Source organism: Helianthus annuus, chromosome 12 (assembly GCF_002127325.2).
Source record: "Helianthus annuus cultivar XRQ/B chromosome 12, HanXRQr2.0-SUNRISE, whole genome shotgun sequence".
NCBI classification, from domain to species: domain Eukaryota; kingdom Viridiplantae; phylum Streptophyta; class Magnoliopsida; order Asterales; family Asteraceae; genus Helianthus; species Helianthus annuus.
In genome coordinates this window covers 80,527,476-80,539,871 of record NC_035444.2, presented here as the reverse complement: position 1 = coordinate 80,539,871, position 12,396 = coordinate 80,527,476, and the positions used below count along the sequence as shown (strand labels likewise).

The following is a 12,396-nucleotide window of genomic DNA, read 5'->3' as shown; positions in this document are numbered from 1 at the left end:
CTCGTAATTCTCTTATCAGTACACAGTAGCACATTCAGTCTCCTGACCGCTTCTAAGTTTGCGAGTATTCGAATATAGCGATCGAGAATAGCATATTGGGCAGTATAGTATAGTCGTATAGCATAACATAGCATGGTATCGTCTAGATTTGCAATAACTGGGTGTCGATTTAGGATAGAACAGCAAATGCGAGTCATGTGTGTGTTGATCGGAGTGATAGCATAAAAATCGAGCAGAACTCAAAATTTAAACGCGTAAGCAGGCAAATACACATAAAATCAACAAACAGGCAGGGTAGGCAAAATCAAAACACATAAAAATCGAAAGATGGATTGTCTGCGGCTACTAGACATCGACTACCCAAGGCAACTCGACTATTCCCAGTAGACTTGTCGTCATTTTCGACTCTAGAGGTCGTGTTTCTGCCTCGATTCTTGGGCATTCCACACGCGTCCCTAGGTCATACTGGTGAGTTCATGTCGTTGGAGTCCATCGAAGCCTTGGTGAGATAAATAAAATCCAGAACAAACCGCCAAGGCTAGGGTTTCACCCCTTGGCTTAGCAATCTCTTCCTTGTTTTAAGAAAATTTCAAGGAGAATTTCTTCAAAATGGGGGTTTCACACCTGATTTGGTATAATTCTCTCTGCTTTTTGGCGAAAATGTCGAGATGAAGGAGTAAAATTCCCGTATGCCAGTCAGTTTAGTCAGGAGTTTGCGGTTTTCACACCTATTCCCGGCTGAGTCGCCTGACTTTTATTGAAAATTCGGGTGCAGTGATAGTGAAGAATAGCAGAACAAGGCACATAAACTGGGTCTGTTGGCTCCTAACTATAGTCTAGGTCCCTAAGACAGCGACCCGGACTAGGTCGTGTCTGCCTAATTCCCTATAGTTATGGCTCTGATACCAATCTGTCACACCCCAACCGATGGCGGAATCATCGGGGCGCGGCACTGAGCGAAACAGATTGTCCAGAAGTTTCCACAACAACTATTATTACAAATTCAGTTAATTGATACGTCCCATACCGTATCCCAAATAAATAAACAAGTTATAGACCCCTGATCAGACAACTCCAACGGCTCCATGGCAATTGGTTATTTGCTTCTAGACCCCTATTCTGTTGACTCCCTGGCTGTAATACCAGTGAACAAGATCTACAGACAACTATGCCCCAGGAGCTTGTCCAGGGCCGACAACTATTTGTTGGGGGCTTCTAGAAACTTATTCTAGCCTCGCTTTCCTAGCAAGAAAGCATCCTAATTACCTGTCACATACGTTAAAATAAAAGTCAATACATAAAATGTAAAAGTGAGCATACAAGTTTGATAATAGCATATAGAGTTTGAATAGTTTACGCGTAACCAGCATGTACACAGAGGAAAACGAAGCATGTTAATTATCGACATGGACCTATCGATACCAACGACTGCGAGTTGACCGTCCGAGACGGTTCGCAATACATGATTACCACCGTAATCCATGCAAGTAATTGTCCTTAACAACCCCCGTGTGAACGGGTGCTGAGTCCAAACTATAGTACTACGTCGTTAAGGCAGGTAGACAGCATTCCACGTGTAAACACAATCAACAAGCATTCATTAAGTCACGTAATACATGCACATTGGTTAGCGTTCAAATAGTTTGAGTAGTGTGGTCGATTGTGGTTTGATATAAGAAACGTATGTAACACCCAAAAGTGCTAAAAGCAAAAAGGGATCGAGTATACTTACAGTGATTGATTGTGGATTGAAGGGAGCGCTGAGTAGTATTAGCCTGAATAGTTCGATTGCATAACGATAAGTAACACGGAATTGCAAACAAGTGGAAATGGATCGGATAGGCCGGTCGATCGAACGGCAGGTTCGATCGAGCGGGCTGTTCGGTCGGCTGGTCTAACCGGTTGAATACTCCTGTTCGATCGGCCAGTAGGCCCGATCGGCTGGACCTTTCGAGTGGATTATTTCTTCCTCTAGTGTGTTTGTGTTTGGGGATTTGAACTTTCGAAGTTTTTGTTGCAGTATTTGAGAACACTGAAGTGTTCTTACCTTTCAAGTCGATCGATCGAACGTCTCGTTCGATCGGCTAGGACTTCAGTTGTAGTTCTCAGCTGAATGTCACTCGATCGGACGGCACATTCGATCGGGTGGCACTCGATACTACGAATGAGTTGTAAAATCAATCAAGTGTTGAAGCATAGTATCTCATGATCCGAACAGTAATGTTCACCAATCGAGTGACATATTCGATTGAACATTTCTTCGTCAATACTATACCTCAGAGGTTTGAAAAGTGAGACGCCTTGTGCTAGCCGATCGGCTGGCATGTCCGATCGGCTGGGCTGTTTGACAGCCTAGCCGTTCGGCCAGCAAGTCTGACCTGGTCGGCCTTTCGTCTAACACCTGGCTGTTTGTTTATTTTGTCATTGTATCGAGGTAGTCTGATAACGGGTTGAACTATGACTTCCTTCGTTCTTATTTATCTCTCCGGCTCGGACAGGAATCACCCAAGTCCGTCCGTTGAGCGGTTCAGAACGCCGGCTTAGAGTTTAACCCATTGTCGGTGAACCTCATAGATAGAACCCGAATCTTGAACCTTTTAACTGTTAGAATGATTTGTTAGCCGATTCAAGCTCCGTTTCTATCCAGTTTTAAGGCATTGAGTGTAAAATAGTTGAAAGAAAGTTGGGATTCCTTCTTTCAATCCTTCACAACATGTGAATGTTTAGATCCTTGATAGATCTTAGCTTGTTTATGTGGAAATCGGTTAGATCCAAGTTATTCATGGTTGAATGAGGCCAACACATGATGTTCTTGAAGAACACCATGATGACATCACCCAAGAACACTTAGATCTTGGTGATTTCACGGTTAGAATCCAAGTTTTGAAAGATAGAAAGGTGTAGAATCAAGTAATGATCAAAATCGTACAAGAATCAGAGTGAGAACTTACCCGGATTGAGAGAAATCTGAGAAAAAGTGAAGAAGAAGGCTGGTTCGGTCAGAGCTTTCCAAATATGGAAAGTGTGACAATGACAGCCCTATTTATAGGCTTCTAAAAGAGGAAAGTGGCAGCCGATCGGCCAGGAGCTCTGATCGGATGGGCCGCTCGATCGGCTAGGAACATGCTAGCCGATCGGCTGGCTTGTTCGATCCGGATGCTTTTGTTCGATCCGTGACCCACTTTGAGTATTTCGCGACGATTTTCGATGTTTCGATTTCGATGGACGATGATACGAATACGATAGAATTTCCTAGTCAAATTACTTTCAGTCCTAACCACTATATCTAACATACAATCTTGTAGAAGTCATGTTTTGATGTCGGTTTCGATTGAGTTCGATTGCTTTTCGAGTTTTGATTCGATTTTCGATTGATTCGCTTGAATACCACACCAAAAACATAAAGTAAACACGCACAAGTAACACGTAAGGCACACACACACGTATAACAATACCCAAGTTCGCATAATTCGAGTCTCGAGTTCGATGCTTGATTGATCGGTTTGATTACTGATTAGTTAACTTTATCGCATTGTTACTTCCTATCATTCACAGTCGTAGTTTGGTTCGCGTTGATTATACCTTCGATTACTTCGACTCTTTCTGATTACAGCACTTACTCCACAGAATACAACTAAAACATGAAATAGACTATCTACAATCAAAGAAAGTCAAGGTTGACTTGGACTTTGACCTTGACTTTGACGTTCGAAAACACGGGGTGTTACAGATAGAACCGAACCAATTCTTTCAATATTCCTCAAATGCCTTTGCCGCATTCCAAAACTCACCGAACGTTTTTGCTCACCCGCAACAAAGTCAAGCCATACAACAATTGATGATGCGGAATGCTTTTAATATCCAACCCGTGCAATCGTTTCAACCCGAACCGAACCCAACGCAACCCACCCGATCCGAACTCGACGAGGATGTTGTCGAAGTTGTTCCCGAGTCCCAACCGCAAAAAGGCAAACGAAGAAAAGGCAAGCAAGTTGCGGGTGAGCAACCGTCCAAACCAAAGGCAAAACCATGGACGCAACTCGAGGAAGAAGCCTTAGCGAAGGCTTAAATAGGCACGTCCACACACCCGATAAAAGGTACGTAAAAATAACTTTTTTTTAAGTTTATATTTTGTAGTATTAGTTTTTTATTTTTTTGTAACATATAATTTTGTCCAATATCGGTAATAATCAAACGGGTGAGGGGTTTTGGAAGGCGGTTTCGGCGAATTTTCTTGAGCTAATGGACCAAGGGCCGTATGGAGATGTCGACTCACTGTCTTCTGTGTGGCGAAAGATGAGCGGGTTCGTCAATAGGTTTTCTGAAGAATATAATAAAATATATTCAAGTGGGCGTCGTAGCGGGATGAGCGACGAGGATGTGTTCAAAAAGGCGTTGGATCTTTACAAATCGAACCATGGTACCACATTCGCACACGTTTGGGCGTGGGAAATTATGTGAACGAACCAAAAATGGGCGCCGGTTCCAAACGAGATGGAGATGGCGAAGCGGAAAAGGACATCGGAATCCGGTAGTTATAGCTCCGGCGGATCGGACGCGAGATGTCACATAAACTTATACGATGACGCCGAGTTCGACGAAGAAGAATACGCCGTAAAAGAAGCGGAACGTCCCCCGGGCCGGGACAAATCAAAGAAGGAGCGGGCGAAGGAGAAAGAAAAGCAAAAGGTTGACTCGAAGATGGAGGAGTTGATGACCCAATTTTAAAACGTACACTGAGGTCACGGCCCAAAAGGCGAGGGCGAAGGAGCGGGCGATCGAAGAAAAGCCACGCGTGGCGGGAGAAAAGTTACGCGTGGCGGGAGAAAAGATACGATTGTCCGATGATAAGGTTCGGCTCAAGGAGTGGGATATATTAACGATGGATGTTCATAGTTATCCCGAACCGAAACGTTCGACTTTGATTATAAATCCATCATTCCATTATATGGCCATCGTCTTGGAAAAAAAAAACGAGATAATATGTAATGATAAAGCCAAAAGAAAATCGTAAGGGGTTGAGCCGTTGTGGGATGTGGGTCGTGGGCAAGACACGAAAACCAAAACTACAATCTGGAAAGGGGGGTGCACATGTCTAGGATTGTTTACGAGTCGACCAAACCAATCGGACCTTTGCTCGTGTTCAGTTCATTTACAAACCAAACCTAATCGATCGGACCTTTGCTCATGCTTAGTTCATTTACAAACCGAACTGAACCGAGTTTTTTTTCAACCAAGTCAAATTCGAACGAGCGTCTTTCGAGCCGAGCATTTCGAGCGAACGTCAAGCAAGTATCAAGCGCCGCATAACGAAAAAAGAAAGCGATGATGGGGTGTTAGTTTTTAGAGTAAAGTTCAGTTTTTGTTCATAAGGTTTAATCCAATTAGAACACACGTATAAAATTAACATATAAGAAGTATATATCTACAAATAACCAGGAATAAAAAACACTCAACTGATTCTATCGACATCAACTGAGCGAGAAGATGAGTCGTCGACCGACTGAAGCAGACCCTTATTCCATCGGAAGATCCAAATCGAATGAACGGTTTAAGAATTCTCCTATATATTAAAAAGCAAAGCTAATGAACAGTGTCCTTTCCATTCAAAGCTTGCCATGTGGGAAGCTTTTTTTTTTCATTTATCTAATGAATAGTGTCTTCTCCATTCAAAACTTGCCACGCGACAAGTTTTTTTTTTTCATTTATCAATCTTTTATCAAAATGCTGATACGGTCATGTTCGGTCTCGGTAAGCTAATGAATAGTGTCCTTCCATTCATTTCTTTAAACTTTAAATAAACATCCTTTGACGACCCTATGTCACTCTCAATGCTGACGTGGGCTTTGGCCCAATCAGATTACAAACACACTGAAGTTAAGAATTTGTTTCCCCTTAGCCCACCTTCAATTCACAAGGCCAGCCCACATACATTCATGTTGTCATCTAATTTTCATCACCAATATTTAAAACCAACTGTCGAACTATATATCTCATCGTGATCAATTTTACTTTTAAAGTACTTCAAACCAAAATATTATCAATGTTACTTTTAAAGTACTTCAAACCAAAATATTAATAATCCTATATAGGATACGGACCCTAAAGAATGATGGATAACATGCCTTTGTGTGAATTTCTTATTATATGTGTTATATTACATTTACAAAACATCAAAGATCACATTGCATGAATCATTTATATAAGCATAGTTATAAAGGTGTTACGTGATATATTAATAGAGTACATTGAAGTAATTGTTGCAGTTGTCAACTCTGGAAAACGCATGCCAAATTCACAAGTCTTGCGAAGCAACTGCTTCTAGTATAATAGTTGGATGTTTATGATCACTCCTAATGTATTACCCTCGCCAAGTCGCCATATTGTTGGGCTTTTTCTCCAAAAATGGTGCATACAATCTATGATGCCTAGTATCCTCGCAGAACCATGTCTCTGTTTATATGCAACATATAAAGTTGTACATAGTTGTACGCTGGTCTGTGAATGAATATTTTTTTTCATATAAATGGATGACATAGTCACAAAAGATTTCCTTTAAACATCTCCTAGTTGAATGTTTGATTAAAATCAACGAAGTAATCTTGAATGAGTCAAGCATGTGTGGCTTCACGCGGTCTATTCACATATGCTCTTAATGAACTAGCGGTGTCTCGAACGACAACTTGTAACGATGTGTATATGATCAAAGTTAGAAAGTGGAAGTTTCGCCTATCTGTTTGAATATCTTCTTCCTCAAAACTTGATGAACTAGCTTGTGCGAGTGAAAGCTCAAAATAATCCATGGCCAGGTGTAGGGTTTTTTTTTCTTTTCTTTTTTTTTTTTTTTTTTTTTTTTTTTTTTTTTTTTTTGATTGGGTTAAAATTTTTGGGTTTGAGAGATATATGATTATCAAGTGTTATACGTTATTGTAACTTTTTTAATTGGTTAGGAGCATTCACATTGGAGCCTCAATATTAAACATTTTATATAATATAGAGGAAGAAATTGATGAAACAACAAAAGCACCACTACATTAGAATCTCTATAATAGAGAAAAAATTATAGATACTAAAGTACACCTCTATATTTAAAGACTTAGGCTGCTCACTACCACCTCACGCCTAGGCCACATGGCTTGCTCGCCGGCGTGAGGCGACGTTAAACACTGCCGGAGGTTGTGTTAAAGATGGAGTGAGGAGGGCAGGCGTGGGGCTAACCACTGCGTTAAGAGGGAGAAAAGATGGTCGGGCTCATGTTAACAGTCACGTGACCATTATCCTATCTATTAATAAACCAACCTTATGAATAGTACTGCTGACGTCATTTATTTGTATTTATAAGTCATTTAATATGGTCATGCTCAAAGAAAATTGTGTTGGTCTAGAGGTGTTGAGCCGCTATTTAACCAGCTAAGAAGGTCGGGTTCGAGTCTGATCTATGTCGTTTTTCTTTCTTCTTTTTTACTCACTTGTGTTTAATGTCAATTTTGTAATTTGGTAGTTTAATAGCTTGACAAAAGTGAGACCACGGACAGAGCCGGTTAGACAAGGAAAGCTGAGGAGTTATGGAGGAGGAGCCGACCATGGCCTCCGGCCGGCCTCCTCACCCTGGTTACGCACTTGCCCGGTTATGATCGTAGTGGTGTCGCACGAAGACGTGGATTTCCTCCCACCGGCTGCTCCGTTGTGAAAGGGGGAGTCGCCAGCTACAGACGACGGCGCCATTGCTGTTCTCCGACGACACACCTCTTTTGGCACGTTCACCACTATTTTCTACAGATCGAGAATCAACGACGACGACGGTTGTTTCCGGCCACTCCCGTTCGTAGTGTATGCTGAAAACCCTAGGTATGATCTTCTCTTTAGAGCTAAATGTTGTCGGCTAAATTCTAGGTGAATTGTTGGGTTTAGATTGATTGCATGTGTATTTACTGTATATAATGTGTTGTGTTCATTATTGATTTAGTTTTCCTACACAGTAAATTAGAATGATGAATTTTGAGGTTAGGTGGGCTTTTTGGAGACAGGTCAAACCATGTTTTTATGGTTGTTTAAATTCTGCACACCAGGTGTTTGATAGTTTGTCTAGCATTTTTTTTTTCAAGTTGGTCTTCTCATTGTTGATCGTGTGGTTGTAATATGCTTTTGGGTGTTCTCTTTAAGACGTATGTATCAATTAAGCTTAAAATATTGCTACTATAGGGTGACTTTTGGGCTTCAATAATTGTTGTGTTCTGGTGTCTTTGAGTTATTTGTAAAAATATGCCATTCAAACTCGACAAGGTTTCTAAATATAAAGCCTTACAACAAGAAAATGTTAATCTGAAACTAGCTACATCACTCATTCAAACGAAATGAACAGTAATGAGGGTGTTTTGGTAATTTGCATATTAATTATATATGGTGAGTCTCAGCCCACACACGGAAGACAGAGACGGGGAAATATCTAGAGAGAGTGATGGAGGAGGAGCCGATCATGGCCTCCGGCCGGCCTCCTCACCCCGGTTACGCACTTGGTCGGTGATGATCATAGTGGTGCCGCACGAAGACGTGGATTTCCTGCCACCGGCTGCTCCGTTGTGAAAGGGTGGAGCCGCCAGCAACGGACGACAGAGCCATTGCTGTGCTTCGACGACACACCTCTTCCGGCACGTTCACCACTATTGCTCTGTTCTTTAAGGTAATGTTTCGTGGCTGGAACGTATAAGAATCAACTACATGATGGGTTAAAAGACAGCTGAAAAGTTGACATGTCAAATTCAATACCAGAACAGAATGCCAAAATACAGAGCACGACTAGATCAGTGCCATATTTTCAAAGGTGCCAATTTCAACCATTTACTTGAAAGTAGGTTGATTTGGGTTATGCTTTAACTTCAACGGATCAAGTGGTTCATATTAAATAACCTAGACCAAGTCAGTCGGGTTGAAAGTCGCCCAAGTGTGGACTGGTACGACAACATTTTTTTCTCTGAAATCAGGTCGTAGCCAACTAATTTTCCTTGATTCTCTTTGTAACATGTAGCTCTTAAATTTGAGAGTAGAAATAGCAAAGGCTGCACTTATGGTCCTCCATAGTCTGTACGAATGGCAGGTTTACAAGTACGTGTTTTTTTCCTGATCTCACATAACGAAGATTTGGATGTCACGTAACGAAAACGTATTCAGGGAAGCACATACAACAAAACAGTGGATGAGGTGAAGGAATGTACTTTCTTTTGGCTAACCCACAGGGCCAAATTAAATTACTTATCTTTTGAAAATTGGAACAGTTATGGTGTCGATGTAATGCTAGATTAGCAAGTAGTATGTTTTCTAACCTTGCCTTCTAGCTCCTGGCTAGAGGCCTTTTGGTTTGAATATAAGGGGCTCCATTTTGGTTTGAATATAATGAGCTCCCTTTATTTGTTAAAAAAAAATACTTTGCATGTCATTGGCTGATCATTTATTCCAAATTGCAAAGAGAATTTTGAATTAATTGCCATGACTCATGAAGAAGTTGAAGGGCGTTTTGTTGAAGCTATTGCAATATGTTTCAAAAATTACAAGAGAAAAGGTGATCATCGACGCATCGTTGATCTATAATGATTATACACGAATGATAAATTTTTTTATATATTCTATCTCATATCATGTTACCATTATAATTGTAACTCTTTAGCAAAGAATATAATGCATGTGAGTTAGTTATGTTTATTTAAGGACATAATTTGATTAATTTAAATTAATGCCGTTAACGTTTTATAAATTATTTTTTCTATTGTTATTCGGTTTGTTTTTGGTTTTTTTTTTATTTTTTTTGTAGCTGATGATTAGAGATGACATCCAAATGAAGAACTGGAGTCTGGAACAATAAGCATGTATCTTTACATCCCCGACATTATTGGTGAGTCAATATAGGTGCAATTTGGTTAAGGTCAATACGGGGGTTGCCCATAAAAATAGGCATGCTACGGGTAAGGGCTGGTCGTTTTATAAGATGGTCAAACAAAAATGAAAGGAAGTAGGTGTAACGTGTATTAATTATTGTTTACATCTTGAAAACTATTATTGGTAGAATTGTTATAATTTAGAATTAGGAATATATGATTAATCACTATTTCATTATGAAGAATTCTGGTACTGTGTATTAGTTACAACTTTTAGGTTTTGCACGTCGCTGATTTCACGATTATCTTCTTATTGAGTCGTTAAGGTATGCGTCTCCGTAGTATGCAAAGATTCATTATATAAAACAAACATATGGTTTCTGTTAAATCAGTAGCTGCAGCTGTATACATGGATTATAAAGTCAACTTACGGATGGTGACTTCCTATTAATTTCTTAGTAGCTGAAAATGGTTAACTGATCAGCTATCGACGCTCAGATCAAATGTTCCCAAAATAAGCAAGGTATAACCAGCAGTATATACACCGTCGATTTAGCTTTTCTATTATTAAAATAAACTAATAGTCTTTTTTGAGGTAGGTGGATGGATAAAGATCAATACTGGGGCTACAATACGGATACCCCGATCCAGATTTGTTGTTCGATGAAACGAGGACCGTTATCAACAAGATAACAATGAGCACACTTGAAGCACTTGGTTTAGACATTCAACAATGGGTCATCAGTTATTTTAATGGTTGTTTATTTCAAAGTTCATATTCTAAGGTGGTTTCTATTAAAAATGTGCATCTCTTTATCTATCTTGACTATATATGCACATGTAATTATAATAAATCCTAAATTTGCATGATATTTAGTCACAGGATCATTGATCGACGATGACTACAATGAATTGTGATGACTTGAACCAAACAATCATCTGTTTGATGCATGGTTCTTCAGGTAAACAACATACCCTTAACTAGACATAAATTTGGCAGACAACTAACAAGTTCCACCAACTTTTTTAAAACACGCAAGGCAGATACGAACCAAGAGACAAAACACGCTCGCTACAAGGGCTAAACACGGGCCACAAGACACATCTATTGTTAAGAGCGCTAGACACGGCGCGCAGGCGAAAAAACCTAGTTGAGTTTAAAAATAAATCATTAAATATTAAATTTAAACATATATACACATAAACAATACACTATCTCATTTTCCACACATCTCTACATTTCTTCCATCTCTGTCTCTAATATATTTTTTTTAAACATGAATTTCCTTCTCGAGTCATCCGATTCCGATCTCGATGATGAGATCATTACAACATCTGTTAAGTTGGGTATAGAAGTTTTAAGCCAACAAGTCAAAAGTTCACAACCGCGTACAAGAGCAATGAGACTTGAAAGGGACTGTGAAGGTGCTCATAATCGTTTCATAAACAATTATTTTCAAATAATCCATAATATCCCCCTGGTGTGTTTTGGCGTCGTTTTTGTATGAGACGCGAAATGGTATTACGAATTGTTAACGAATCAGAGGGCCGGATTATTTTTTTAATAAAGGAAAGACGTAAGGCGTTTACTTAGTTTCACCTTTTTACAAAAATTTACATCAGCAATTCGTCAATTGGTATATAATGTTGTGTCTTATATTTGGGACAGATATCTACAAATTTCATAAACACGTTCTCTAAAAAGTCTCTACCCTTTTGTGAAGGTATTATTATTATTAGTTAATTAATTAATAATGTTTTTTTTCTGTTTTTATTATACACTTAAAGGTGTGGTTGCTATATCAGGCAAAAGATATTTCATAAAGCCTACCTTTAGCCTTGCTTGCGGTAGCACATATAATGTATATATGTGTGTGGACGCTCAGGGGAAAAAGTGAAAATACATTAATTTTAACGTTATTTTACTAATTTCATGAAAATAACATTAAAAGGGGGGGGGGGGGATGGTTAATCATGCATCATGTGGTGGCGTTTATAGCCGAAAGACAAAATGGTACATGCACTAATCGGCCTTTGTCCCTATTGTTGAGTGTTATGTGCCTTGTGTCCAAGGCTTGATGCAAAACTACTATCGAGGTGGGGGTCTCACTGGAAGCAGCCTCTATATTCCTACAGGATAGAGGTAAGGCTGCCTACATCTTACCCTCCTCAGACCTTACCTTAGCTTTGCTATTGATGGGATTTACTGAGTATGATGATGATGATGATGATGATGATGATGACATGAAAGTGTACACAGCTTTCCGGGAATGCTTGGAAGTATTGGTTGCACAGATTAGAAGTGGGCTAACTGTACAAGTGCCTGGCGAGGTCAACATCATCGTGGTGATCAAGATGGCCCGGCCTTAATACTCGATGTCGTGGTGTTATATGAACTTTGGATATGGTATGCATACTTTGAAATTGATGACGCAAACAACAATATTAATGTTATTGACCAGTCGCCTATATTTGACGATGTGATTAGTGGAGTTGCCCCAAGATCTTTATTCTATGCTAATGGTAT

At 39.8% G+C, this 12,396-nt stretch overlaps 1 long non-coding RNA gene across 4 annotated transcripts; it reads left to right on the top strand.

Annotated features, from left to right (window-relative positions):
* Positions 1-7,373: 7,373 nt before the first annotated feature.
* LOC110868441 lies at positions 7,374-11,095 on the top strand. Of its 4 annotated transcripts, XR_004875316.1 has the most exons (7): positions 7,374-7,418; positions 7,502-7,848; positions 8,415-8,951; positions 9,026-9,886; positions 10,262-10,392; positions 10,469-10,831; positions 10,910-11,095. It is a non-coding gene; the product is annotated as an uncharacterized LOC110868441 (long non-coding RNA). The 4 variants fall into 4 exon arrangements; XR_004875314.1 differs by lacking the exon at positions 8,415-8,951 and having other exon boundaries at positions 9,806-9,886; positions 10,914-11,095; XR_002552443.2 differs by lacking the exon at positions 8,415-8,951 and having other exon boundaries at positions 9,806-9,886.
* Positions 11,096-12,396: the final 1,301 nt, after the last annotated feature.